This window comes from Danio rerio, chromosome 9 (assembly GCF_052040795.2).
Source record: "Danio rerio strain M-AB ecotype USA chromosome 9, GRCz13ab, whole genome shotgun sequence".
Taxonomy (NCBI): domain Eukaryota; kingdom Metazoa; phylum Chordata; class Actinopteri; order Cypriniformes; family Danionidae; genus Danio; species Danio rerio.
In genome coordinates, this window is record NC_141029.1 from 48,655,001 (window position 1) to 48,668,953 (window position 13,953).

Below are 13,953 nucleotides of genomic sequence, written 5' to 3' on the forward strand. Positions count from 1 at the left end.
AATATCACATATTGTGATTACAAGACGCTGGTTCAATCCTCGTCTGAGTCAGTTGGCGTTTCTGTGTGGAGTTTGCATGTTCTCCCTGCGATCGCATGGGTTTCCTTCGGGCGCTCCGGTTTCCCACACAGTCCAAAGATATGGGCCATAGGTGAATTGGGTAGGCTTAACTGTCCATAGTGTATGAGTGTGAATGAATGTGTATGGATGTTTCCCAGAGATGGGTTCCAGCTGGAAGGGCATCCGCTGCGTTTAACGTATGGTGGTTAATTCCGCTGTGGTGACCCCCGATTAATAAAGGGACTAAGCTGAAAAGAAAATGAATTAAAGAAAAAATGTGATTTCAAGAATGTGATTTCAAGAAAGTTTGTATATTTTACAAATACATACACATATATTTAAGTTCTGTCTAGTTCTTGAATCTGATAGCCATGAGATTTTAAAGAAATATCAGTACTCGCGCAGTCTCTTCACCCTTGTGTATTACTCTGCCCACACTAGGACTAAAGAGGGACAAAACAACTCACTACATTTTGACAAATATTGCATCTGTTGGACAGCATAAAGTACTTTGTAGGCTTTTTAGGTGAGAATGTAGTTGTTTAGATTCTATGCAGTTTATTTATATGAGTAGTGCCACTTTAAATATTTATCATTTCGGAGATTCAGCACGTTGGCGGCCATCAGCCTGTCAAACTTAGCAGAGCAAAGACGGTTGATGTTCCATCACAAGATGGCGACAAGGCCGCACAATAAGTCCTTAAGGGAGGAAAAACTGCATTTTCTTTTCGTATTTTACAGCTGATCAAATCATTATGGATCAGGTAAATGACATTTTAAATCGATCTCTCTTTTGTATGTTATATTGTTGTATTTATACAATAGTAATCTGCTAGTTTTTGCTTTGCTTTGGCTTTTTCAGTGTTTTATTATTGTGATATACCGATTGCAGTAGAGAAATACTTGTAAATTTCTGTAGATTGATGGCATTTCATGTCATTCAGCCTTATAATCTTAAAATGTGAGCAAAATCATCCGTCATCATTTTAAACATTACGCTAGAGAATCATTAAAACACTAGCTCTAAAGTGACGTTTGTGAACTGGTAATGGTTTCTGCTGTTCTGACATCAGCTGCAGATGTGTATGAATGGTGGAAAAAAGTAGTTCTTCATACAAATTTTTGAGACCTCGTGTGTTTTATTTTCTTTTTTATTTACTTATTTACATTTTTATTATGCTGTCAAACTGTTGTATAAACGCAATATCACGCTCATAGCTGTATGTATGTATGGATGTATGTGTGTATGTGTTTATATCTTATGAATAATCATAATATATACAGTTAAAGTCATAATTATTAGCCCCCTTTGATTTTTTTCTTTTTAAAATATTTTCCAAATAATGCTCAACAGAGAAAGGGAATTTTCAAAGTATGTCTGATAATATTTTTTTCTTCTGAAGAAAGTCTTATTTGTTTCATTTCAGCTAGAATAAAAGCAGTTATTAATTTTTTAAAAGCCATTTTAAGGTGAAAAATTATTAGCCCCTTTAAGCTATTTTTTTTTTACCACTGTCTACAGAACAAACCATCATTATACAATAACTTGCCTAATTACCCTAAACTGCCTAGTTAACCTAATTAACCTAGTTAAGCCTTTAAATGTCCCTTTAAGCTTAATAGAAGTGTCTTGAAAAATTTACAGTAAAATATTATTTACTGTCATCATGCCAAAGATGAAATAAATTAGTTATTAGAGATGAGTTATTAAGACTGTGTTTAGAAATGTGTTGAAAAAGTCTTCACACTGTTAAACAGAAATCGGGGAAAAAATAAACAGGGGGTCTAATAATTCAGGGGGGAGAACAATCAATACCAAACAGGTTTTGGGGATGATGTATGGCACATTGTTTTTACCTTATTTTTCTCTTGACTAATAAAGTGGTTTAATTTAGTACTGGATCCCAAGGATTTTATTTATAGGTCACAAACCATATTGACAATCATTAAGGTGCACAATTCCAACATCTCAAATCATTCTAAATATCCTGCTCACAAGTTTTATTCTATCAAATACTACAACATTCAGTTCAATGTTCCCCTCAACCTGTTAGACTCATAATATTCTCTAAGATATAAGGCTTCTGGACCTGACGGTATATACAGGAATTACCCTCAGGAACCCTAGATCAATGTTAACACCATCAGCAGATTTCCCACATGTTATGTCAACACTGGAGTCTACACCAGATCTCCCATTGTGCGGGATAAATGTAAGTGCCATGTCCATGATTTAGACAGCATGTTGAAACCTAAATGCACCATTGAAACGCTAAGACTGCTGGAGCTGGAAATATTTCATGATAGATGGCTTTTATTTCATATTTGAAATGGCATTTTTCAGGGCATGACTACAGCGCCAACTCTGGTCTACTTAACAGGTTATTCTGATCATGAAATGCCTGCTTTCTTACATGTAAATCTACCAAATATGTTTTTTATGTTGTTAAAGGGCAGGGAAAAACATAAACTAGATGATACCACTATTACAGAAGACCCTTTTTCCATATGGTAATTGTTTTTAGTATTATGAAAAAAAAGTAAGATGTATTATCATTTCCAGTATTAACATGCATGCAAATGTGTTTCTTCAAGCTCTACTCCACTTTTAATGGGGGATTCAGTTTGACACACAAGTACTAAAAAGACTAAGTCATGTTATGTGGCCTATGAGCCATTTAGATCAAACATGATAATGATAAAGACCTCAATAAAGATGTAGAGAAATCATATCATAGGGATCCATTTCATAAACTTCTTTTTTTTTTCAGCGATTTAGCATTAAATCACTGACAGGCGGTCAGAACCCACAGAAATATAAAGAGCCAGCACAATTTAAAGCTGGAGACAACATTGTGGAGAAACTGCTATAGATGTTAGGACCACTTTCTAAAGATTATTTAAAGGCAACGACTTGAAAATAGTTAGTTATACCATTGGAGAGATTGGTAAAATTATGCATGCAAGCTATGCAAGCCAGGCTAGCAGACTGATGTATGAATCAATCTTTGTGTTGCTTGCTGGATGAAGAAAGGAATTTGCTGTTTCCGTTTCACTACAAAGATTGCGATTTGAGGAAAATGTGATAAGATAGAGGTTACACGAGCTGGATTCACTGGTCAGATGCACTAGAAACACAAGACACTTATGACATCTGCTGGTTGCAAGAGGGTAATGCAAAAAGAAAGGCATAAACTGAAAATAAACAGACAGTTATTGTTTGCTGGTGTGGACACGCATAGTGATGGCTATATTGTATAATATTTAAAGTTATTGTGCTTGCTGTAAACAGTCTTTTACAAGAGAGTGGGGAAAATAATCTATAGCTGGTTTCCTTCACCCTGTGTTAATGAGTATCTTAAAGTTTGAATGAGAAATGAGTAGGGATGTAAAGGTATCAGAATTTCACGGTACGGTAATACCTCGGTATGAATGGCACGGTACTGTATTTATTGAATAATTTACAGGAAAAACAAAACTAACGAAAAGACTCGAAAAAAGTGCCAAAGGTATTTATTTACCTTAGCACTGAACATATCAATGACATACAAATTAGCCATCTATCTGTAAGTTTCGAAACAGGAAGTTCAATTTTTTTTACATTTTAATAACAAAAAACTATTAAACCATATAAAAAATAGTTTCAATTTAGTATTGTTGAAAACTCATCACATTCGACATTTAATCACTCACTCAGATAGAGATGGGTTTTTTAAGCAAAATTATCATATAACTATAATCTGGTAAAAGCTGGGAACTCTGGGCATGTCCCCTGCAACAGAAATAAAAACCCTCTCATTTGGGACTGAGGTTTCTGATACAGAGAGATATGATTTAGCTAAGGTTGACAGCAGTGGGTAACGTTGTGCATTGTCTTTCCATCACTTGAGAGGACAAGCCATGAGTGAGATAGAGGTCTCTATGCGAAGAGGTCGAGGCCAATGTCTGCATTAATCTAACAAGTGTGCTGTGTTCTGCAGTCCCCATGACTGTTTTTAGTCGTATTCCCCGACTTATATATATAATCCCCGATCATTTCCAGCTCTTTTTCTTTCCCTCTACTAGCAGCACACTCCATTTCCGCATTACTGGATCTGTAGTGACAAAGGATGATGGCCACGCCTAGGCTGATGGGAATTGTAGTTCCCGCTACCTCCTGTTCGCTTCATTCGCAAACATTTCTGAGAAATATAGATTTATTGAGTCATGCGCCTACGGTAATATTGAAAAAAATTACTATTGCGGTATGACGGTATTTACAATATTGTTACATCCCTAGAAATGAGTAATGAATGGCAAAATTTAAATAAAAATTTCCTAATTTGCAGAGTGTTTTCACACTCATTTGAGGTGGGTTGTAGCGAAAAAGAGTTTTGTGCAGATTTATTAGCGCAATGTATGCAGTTTTGAAGGCAAAACATGCTACAAGCAAGTTCAAATTTAGTAAAACAATCTATAAAATAATTATTTTACAACTTACAAATTTCAAACTCTGTGATTTTTATTTCTTGATTTTTTCTTTGTATCAACCTAGCTTGTTTAATAAAATATGTATGGGGAAAAATGCTGTCGAAGAATCAGACTGGGGCTTTTCATTTTCTTGTTTTTCAGTATTCATGTGCAGTTCACCTCAGGCGGTCAGTAATAGTACCGTCAGCATGCCGTCTGAGACTGAGACATAACAGATTTCAGAGTGATGTTTTAAAACTAATGAGCACTCAACATGAAAGGTTCGTAATGAATTAAGACGTTTTTAGGGAGTGCTGCATAACACTTTAAGCCATTTCCTTATTATTAGTTGGTTTAATCATCCCTCCTGAAGCTTTCAAAAAAGTAATGTTCTCATCCAGTGCCTAAATTCTGCTAGATTAACAACTCTATGAAAACACTGTAAGCGAACCCCTTTGCTTAATCCAGATTTTACTCACTTTTTGTTGTTGAGCTGCTGGAAAATATTCAGGATTCTCTGGGGTTGGAGAGAGACACCAGCTTTGAAATTTCTGCTGTTGTAACGTGAGGTAAAACAAAGTCCAATGTGACCATGTTTACCCCACATTCAGTGCTTTTCTTGGACTGCAAAACAAAGTGAAGCATTATTATTTCTTGTGATTTTCAAACAGCACTTATAATAGAACTGGAAAACTTTGCTCACCATCTCATCTATCCATGTTTTGGTCTTGGGTGTTGGTATGTCCAGATGATCCTTTTCTCTGTTCCTTTCAATTACAGTCCAACATGAGCAATGGAAACATTCTCCTGTTAAATTTGCTTCGATGAGACAACCGCTTGAAAGATGGACACCTATAAATGCTGTGAAAATACCTTTCAGCACCATTCTGGATTTTCACACGGCATAAAATGATTTACCTAATGCACGTCCATCTGGAGTTGCTGGGCAACATACACATGCTACAATCACAAGCCATTTGCGATGGGAAAACTTTCCAGGAGTGGTTCTATGAAAACTTTCCATTTTAGCGAGATGCAGGCATAATCCTGTTAGCCTCTGAACAAACACACGGACTGGATCTGCATTAGGACCTTGTTGACGGTCTCAGCAAAGAAGATTTTCTTCTGCTGGCTAGTAGTTTCTTTTTTTCTTGGCCTGCCAACATTTGAACTTTTTAATTTTTTTTTAATTCATCTTTATTTCAAAGCAGCTTAACATAGAAGTTTTAGTACACTGAAAGTTTTCAGAGTTGAATTTCAGTTTAGTTCAGTTCAGTGTAGTTTAATTTTCACAGCTGAAAGTCCAAACATTGAAGAGCACATGCATCAATGCGCAGCTCCACAAGTCCCAAAACCAAGCAAACCAGTGACACGCAAGCAACTGGCTCTAATGCAAAAAACAAACAAAACAACAACAACCCTCTCAGGAAACATATGGCAAAATTAGATTTTCAGAAGACCTCCTTAAGTATGTTTTTTTTTATTTTTTTTTATGTGTGTGTGTGTGTGTGTGTGTGTGTGTTTTGAATTACAGGGACATGATGTGTGACTCTGTAAACCACTTTAGAGAAAACAACTAAGGCTCAATCCCAATTCTACCTCTTAGCCCTTCCCCTTACCCCATATCCCAATTCACTTTAGCTTTAAGGTGTAGGGCTAAGGGGAAGGGGTAGAAACCCCTTCGAACAGAGAGTTTTCAGGACCACACTCTAGACCAAGGGGTAATAAAATTTCCCAGAATACACCAGCTACAACGGCAGGATAGCTGCACCCGAATGTAAGGATTAAAATAGTAAGTAAATTAGTATTTTACCGTCATGTTTAAAAAAAAAAAACGCTAAAATAAAAACAAAATATTAAAATATCGCCATCTATAATCCATAATATTATCTCACAGTCCCACAACACTCTGACACTTGAATACGCCATCAGAAAAGTCTAGTGGCTGGGAATGAGCTTTTTACAGTGTCTGCTATAATGGTAATGTCATTTTTTGGTGTGTTTACATAGATGAATATGGGCATGGTGTAAATACACAGTACAGTTACAATCTTATTGCCACATTATATTGTTATGATAACATAATATATGCCTTCAGCATTTCCATTTAAGATAAATACCAAAAGCAAAAAACAAAAAAAACACAACTGGAATAACTACAGCAGTCACGATCATCTGATTTCCCATGAAGCACAAGATCGCAATGACATATGATGACGTGTCCAGGTGCTGTAGTGCTGTCTCAATTCTTAGGGGTAAATTTTAAAGCCCTTCCCCTTCAAACTTTTTAAGGAAAGAGTAGGGGCAGGGGTATAGAAATAGAATTAGGATTGGGCCTAAGTTATGCTCATGCCACTTTACAACTTTGTGTCCCTGTAAACCCCATATAACTGTACACACACACACACACACACACACACACACACACACACAGAAAGGTATATTCTATAATAAATACACTGTAAAACAAACCAGCCCTCTCCAAGTTTAATTGCTGCCTTCAAGTTTTAAGGGCAACTTGGCGTTAAGTGCATTTCACTTAGTGACCATATTGAATATATAACCAAGAAATGCAGAGACAACAGAATGCTGAAAAATACTAAAATGTAAAACTGAAATACACATTTATTTTAATGTTATCAAATACAGTACATGGGTCTCACAGTGGCTCAGTGGTTAGCACTGTCAGCTCACAGCAAGAAGGTCGCTGATTCGAGCCGCAGTTGGGCCAGTGGGCATTTCTGTGTGGAGTTTGCACAGTCCTGGTTGGGCCAGTGGACATTTCTATGTGGGGTTTGCACAGTCCTGGTTGGGCCAGTTGGCATTTCTGTGTGAAGTTTGCATGTTCTCCCCATGTTCATGTGGGTTTCCTCCAATGCTCCGGGTTCCCCCACAATTCAAATGTGTGCACTATAAATAAATTAGATCAACTAAATTGGTCATAGTGTATGAGTGTGTGTGTATAAATGAGCGCATGTATTGGGGTTTCCCAGTACTGGGTTAAAGGACATCTGCTGCATAAAACATATGCTGGAATAGTTGGTGGTTTATATCACTGATGACGGGGTTTGTATACTACAAAAAACAGTACCAGAAAGCAGGTAAAACAAAAGACAAAAAAAGAAATAAACAAGTATATAACACCATCGTTTGGGTTTATAGAAGGGAATGGGTTGGATCGTCCGTCAGTCAGTCAATCAGTCAGTCAGTAAGTTAGTTGACATCTGCCTCTTGTGGATTTACACGAGAACAGCAGGCACGAATGGCACTCGCAAGAAAAAATTGAGATCTGAGCAATTGTACACAGCAGCCTCTGGTAGATTTGCAAAAACAAAAACTCCAAAAAAACTTACGCCCTGGAACGCATTTCGTGCTCTCCATAAATGTATATAGGAGTACGTATCAATAATAAGTGAGGATTTCTATCATCTTTTTTTTGGTTTGCGTCGTCCGCATGTTGTTGTTGGTATTATTATTATTATTAATTATAATAATATAATAATATAATAATTATAATAATAATTATAATTAAAATAATAACAATATTATCATTGTTGACTATAGTTGTGCTGCTAAATACTTTTGTGGAAATTGTTACATTTTTTCAGATTGTTTGATGAATAGTTCAAATGAACAGCATTTATTTAAAGCAGTAATCCTTTGTAGCATTCTCAATGTCTCAAGTTCCTTTTTCATAAAACTAATGCATCCTTATTTATTTGTTCACATATCTCTCTCTCCATGTCAAACCAACATTAAAACTCAGGCAACATGGTTCCAGTTTTCCCTGGAGTCAGATTGATAGCTGGTCTATGGCTCCTTTTATTACATACAAGTATTTCCTCTCTTAAGTTTCACTGTACGGTAGATGTGGAGACATATGGGGGCTGTTAATGATCTGGGCTCGGTTCAAAATCCGGATGGGAGGAATGACTCTTGAACTGGGCCGCTTTTTAGTTTCTTATCACCACTGCGCATTTGAGTAAGGAAAAGGGGCTGTCAGTCTAGCTGTCAAAAACATGAGACAGCCAGTCTGCAATTTGGCGATATCAGCTGTAGCATTTAAGCATGAATTGTTGTTTTCTGCTGTACTTGTTTATGTGCTGATAAATATTTCTTTTAGGTTAGCTATTCAATAATTTGAGGTCTTTTATAGGATTTACATTTTGGCGGAATTAAAAATGATAAAAAAAAGCTAAATTCGGCTATCTATATTCCATAATAATCTCTTGTATAGCAGTGCCATAACAAACTTTCACATATAACACTCAAACTATCTGTCAGAAAAGTCAAGTGGCTGGAAATGAGCTTTTTACAGTGTCTGGTATAATGTTAATGTTGTTTTTGTGTGTTTACATAGATAAATTCGGCCACAGTGTAATACTACAGTACAGTTCCGATCTTATTGCCACATTATATCGTTATGATAACATGATATCATTAACTTCAGTGATTTCCTGAAGATAAATACCAAAAAATATTGCAGCTGGAGCAGTAGCGATTATTGATCTCATATGTAATAAGATATTGCGATGACATAACGGTAGGCATAAATTTCGAAGCCCTTCTTTTTCACATTCTGTTTCCAGGGGAAGGGGAAAGAGAATTGAGATTGGCTGAAGTGTAATGCTAGAGATATGAGATATGAAAAGGGTTGGATCCAAATGCAGTTTTACTCTAGCTTCCAGGCAAGCGAGGATCGAAACAGGAGCAAGCAGTCATATAAAGATAATCCAAATCGTAACCAAAAGGAAAGGCGAGAGGGTCGAGACAGGTGGCAAACAATCAAGTTAAACAAACAAAGGGTCAAAACATGACAGAGCAAAACAACGAAAAAACTTTGCAATTTACCCTACTGTAAAAAAGACTCAGCACTGTATGTGTGTGTGTGTGTGTGAATGCTGAATAAATAATCCATGTAATTAAAGATGAGGTTATCTAATAAAAAAACGGTGTATGACTGCAGGGCATGATGGGATTTGTAATTTGGGTAAATGACTCAGGGAGTGTTCTCTAGCAGCTCGCAAGGGAAAGACTGGCTGAAATTATAACAAAGAAGACAAAATAGACTAAAGTGAAGATGAAACTAGTAAAACTATGATGAACAAGACAAAGACTAAGACAACTAAAATGGAGAGAAGATGAAGACTAAGACAAACAACTAAAATGAAGAAAGAAAAACAACTAAAATGAAGATAAAGAAGATAAGAAAAACAAACAACATAGGCTCATTTTGAAACGTAGTCCTTTATACGTTTTTGGAGACCGTGAACTATGTAGTCAGAGGTACGTTTAATTTTTTTGTGCTAACCGCTGAAACCAGTTCATCCCGTTAGCTTGTCATGTTTGTCGGCGGACTTGAGATGCAGAGAGGAGTTGATCACGATGACGGGGTTCAAGTCCAGTGAAGAACTGTCCCAGAAAGCAGGTAAGACAAAAACAGAATCTAAAAAATAAAATGAGTAAGTAAATAACAGGGTGAGAATGTGGTAAAACCTGTAAGTGTGGTAAAAATCAGACATTGCTTGTTTGTTTAGGGAAGTGGGTGGGTGTGTCAATAAATAAAACTGGTTTGGTTTAGGGAAGGAGGAGGGTGGGTCAGTTGAGGGTGGGTCAGTCATTAAGTCAGTTAAACAGTCTGGTGGGTTTATGCGTAAATTGCCACTCGCAAGAGAAATTTGAGATCTGAAAAAGCGTACACAGCGGCCTCTCATGGTTTTGTGAAAATCTAAACTGCAAAAATACGTACCCTTTGGGACATATTTCGCAGCCTTCAGAAATGTATATAGAAGTAAGTTTTCAGAATGAGTCTGGGTTGAAAATGAAGCTGAAGATGAGGAAACTGAACCTGAAGACTAAGATAAAGAAGAGGAAGAAATAACAATGAAGATAGATAAAGACAAAGATGATGACAAGGAAGACAAATATTAGGAAGACCAAGATGAACATGACAATAATGAATAAGACGGAAAAAAAAGATGACCAAAATGAAGGTGAAAAAGATGATAAAAATGACAAAGACAAAGAAGAGGAAGATGACGATGAATGCAAAGATGACAATGATGAAGATGTTGAAGATGAAGACAAAAACAAAGACAACTAAAATAAAGATGAAGAACAGGATGAAAAGGAAGATGGAGGCAGAGAAAGACAAAGGTGAGTACTAAAATTAAGACAAAGAATACCTAAAACAATGGTGAAGAAGACATTAAAAATGAAGCTGAAAATAAAGATTAAGAAGATGATGAAGATGACAAATATGAAGTTGAAGCTAGACAAAGATAACTAAAATAAGACAAAGATACGATGAAAAATGAAAATAAAAATGAACATCACCATAACAATGAAGACAAAGAAAACAACTAAAATGAAATAAAGATGAAGAGAAAGAAGAGGAAGACGATCATAGTCAAATTTGACAAACACGAATGAAGACAACTAAAATTGACAAAGAAAATCACAAGAATATGATGAAAATGAAGACAAAGACAATAAAGAGGAAGACCAAGATGAAAATGATCATGACAAAGAAGACGACTAAAGTGAAGACAAAGAAGATTATGAAAATGAAGACAAAGAAGAGAAGGACAAATACAGTGACTGATTAAAATGATGAAAATAAATTACAATGTTTCTGCACCAACTCAGAAAACAAAATAATGATTTTGAGTGAGACATGCGGCTATTAAGACTAAATTAATGATGCTAAAAGTCCAGTTTTGCTATCACAGGAAGAAATGGTATCTTAAAATATGTCAAAATAGAAAACAGATTTTCAAAACTTAGAGTATTTCTGGATGTATAATGTTTTCTGGATGAACGTAGACTTCTTTCAATCTGAAGTCTTCACGAAAACATTTATTGACCCCAAAACCCTCACTGAAAAACTGAGGCACTGATTAGTACGTAAAATACATGTTTAGTTGATTATAAAATAGGCTGTACTTATTACATTTGGACGGACATAGTGTGCAAATAAAAAGTGGACTGTTAGTTCTTGGCCAGAATTAACTAAAATTTGGATCAAACCTTATACTGAAAAGTTAAAAGTCAAACGTGAACTGACCCTAAAGAAACGGTTTATCCAAGAACAGGGGCAGACTGGCCATCTGGCAGACCAGGCAGTTTCCGCTGGGCCAACATACTTTTTGGGCCAGGCTGATCATCTTTTTATGATCTGATCGGCCCATGAAACACTTAGCAGATGTTTGTTTTCTGAACAGACCAGCACATGTGACATGAAACTGCAGCCCATTGGATCATTTCTTTATTGACATTGGGCTAACCCAATCACAAACTTGCGCTCTGTAGTTTGAGTTGAGTTTGTGTGTGCAAATTCTGTGGTACGACACTGCAAAAAGTGGTGGGATTAAACAAGATGATTAGACATTTAAAAAAGCAAGCGATTTGCTCTGTTTTAAATTTCTGTCCAGAGAGGTCATGTTTTGGTTCTCGATTGGTCTCACACAGTCAAGTGATGCAATTTCGCAGGTCAGAGTTCACCAAGCTTGAACTTTGTACCGCGGCAACTAGCGAAACTTGACGCATGACCTTGCGTTTCTGGTCTGATGCATTCGCTTGAGTATGAAAGGACGTATATGAAAGAAAAAGTTTAAGCTCTATGAGGAGTGTCATTCATGTATTTTAAGATGCACTCAGTCAGAAGACAATCGCATGAGATTTCTTGATATTTTGTTTTGGATCGTCAGCATGATTTAACCTTATAGTTACAATATTTATAATGAGATTTATACATGACCAAACTAGTGTGCAACTTGAGCAAAACTAATACAATTTTTTTTGTACATTTAGTTTTGTAGTTCGGGCCCAAACAAATATTTGTTGCATTTTTTAATTGTTTAAGTTCATTTCATTGACTGTGTACAATCTTTAAGCTGTTTGATGTTTCATTGTTGAGTTAAACATTTTTAGGGGTCTCTGATACATTGCTTTTATTATTTAACTTTATTTGATTAATAAATGGGCGAGGCAGTGGCGCAGTAGGTAGTGCTGTCGCCTCACAGCAAGAAGGTCGCTGGGTCGCTGGTTCGAACCTCGGCTCAGTTGGTGCTTCTGTGTGGAGTTTGCATGTTCTCCCTGCCTTCGCGTGGGTTTCCTCCGGGTGCTCCGGTTTCCCCCACAGTCCAAAGACATGCGGTACAGGTGAACTGGGTAGGCTAAATTGTCCGTAGCGTGTGTGTGTGTGTGTGTGTGTGTGTGTGTGTGTGTGTGTGTGTGTGTGTGTGTGTGTGTGTGTGTGTGTGTGTGTGTGTGTGTGTGTGTGTGTGTGTGTGTGTGTGTGTGTGTGTGTGTGTGTGTGTGTGTGTGTGTGTGTGTGTGTGTGTGTGTGTGTGTGTGTGTGTGTGTGTGTGTGTGTGTTTCCCAGAGATGAGTTGCGGCTGGAAGGGCATCCGCTGCATAAATCTTGCTGGATAAGTTGGCAGTTCATTCCGCTGTGGTGACCCTGGATTAATAAAGGGACCATGTCGACAAGAAAATGAATGAATAAATGATTAATAAATGTTAACTGTGTGTGTCAGCAGGCAGTTTTTGTTAAGTTCGTTATTTAATATAGGCTCCCTGAAAACACACAGGCACACACAAGATGGAATTCCAGTGTGGATTATTATTTTATTAAAATAATAAATAATTTTTGTTTAGTTTTTAATTGGTCAACTTTCATTATTTTCTATATACGGCTTTTGTGCTTTTACAGAATAGGAGTTGGTAAACATATTCAATGGAGTGCACAGATGGGGAGCATTTTGATTGATGTAGTGGGCCGCTCTGTCCCAAAATGCCAGAGCCGATTTTTTTATTTATTTTTGTCCCAGTCCAGCCCTATCCAAGAACGAACACTTGCTCTTCATTTATGTACCCTTAGGTTTATCCAATAGGTAAGTAACGCAAAAAAGCAAAGTTATTACCCCTTTTTAGAGTGCATATGGTAACACTTTATTTTAAGTCACAATTCATGCTCTTAACAAAGCATTGATTAACACCATTAGCTTAATGAACTGCTAATTAGCCACTTATTAATAATTAGTAAGGTAGTAGTTAGATTTAGGCTTTGGATAGGGTTAGGGGTGTAAAATAAGATCATATGTTTTTAGCTACTAATATACAATTAATATCTTAATAATAGGCAGGCAATGCATTTACATTTAGTCATTTAGCAGATGCTTTTGTCCAAAACGATACACAAGGCAATACACAAAAGACACTCTAATTATACAGAGGAACTGTTAGTGATCATATTTATAGAGATATTTATAGAGATATGGAGTGATTGTAAGAAAGTTTGATGCAAGTGTCGGTGTCAGAGAGATGAAAGAGTGTGTTTTCTACAGTTGTTTTGTCAAGCCCACACATCTGTGTCAGGCGCATTCATAATAGCCAACCCGGGCTCATTGTGGAAACGTAGCCCCGGGGACGTTTCTGCGG

General features: G+C 36.6%; 1 protein-coding gene across 4 annotated transcripts in view; it reads right to left on the reverse strand.

Moving 5' to 3' along the window:
• Window positions 1-9,955, reverse strand: part of si:ch73-193i22.1 — a 37,720-nt gene extending 27,765 nt beyond the window's left edge. The window contains exons 1-3 of one of the 4 annotated variants that reach the window (XM_087265873.1): window positions 9,800-9,955; window positions 5,213-5,896; window positions 4,989-5,133 (exon numbers count right to left, since the gene is read on the reverse strand). The gene's annotated coding sequence lies outside the window, so the exon portion shown is untranslated. 4 annotated transcript variants of the gene reach the window in all.
• Between the last annotated feature and the right edge of the window lie 3,998 nt (window positions 9,956-13,953).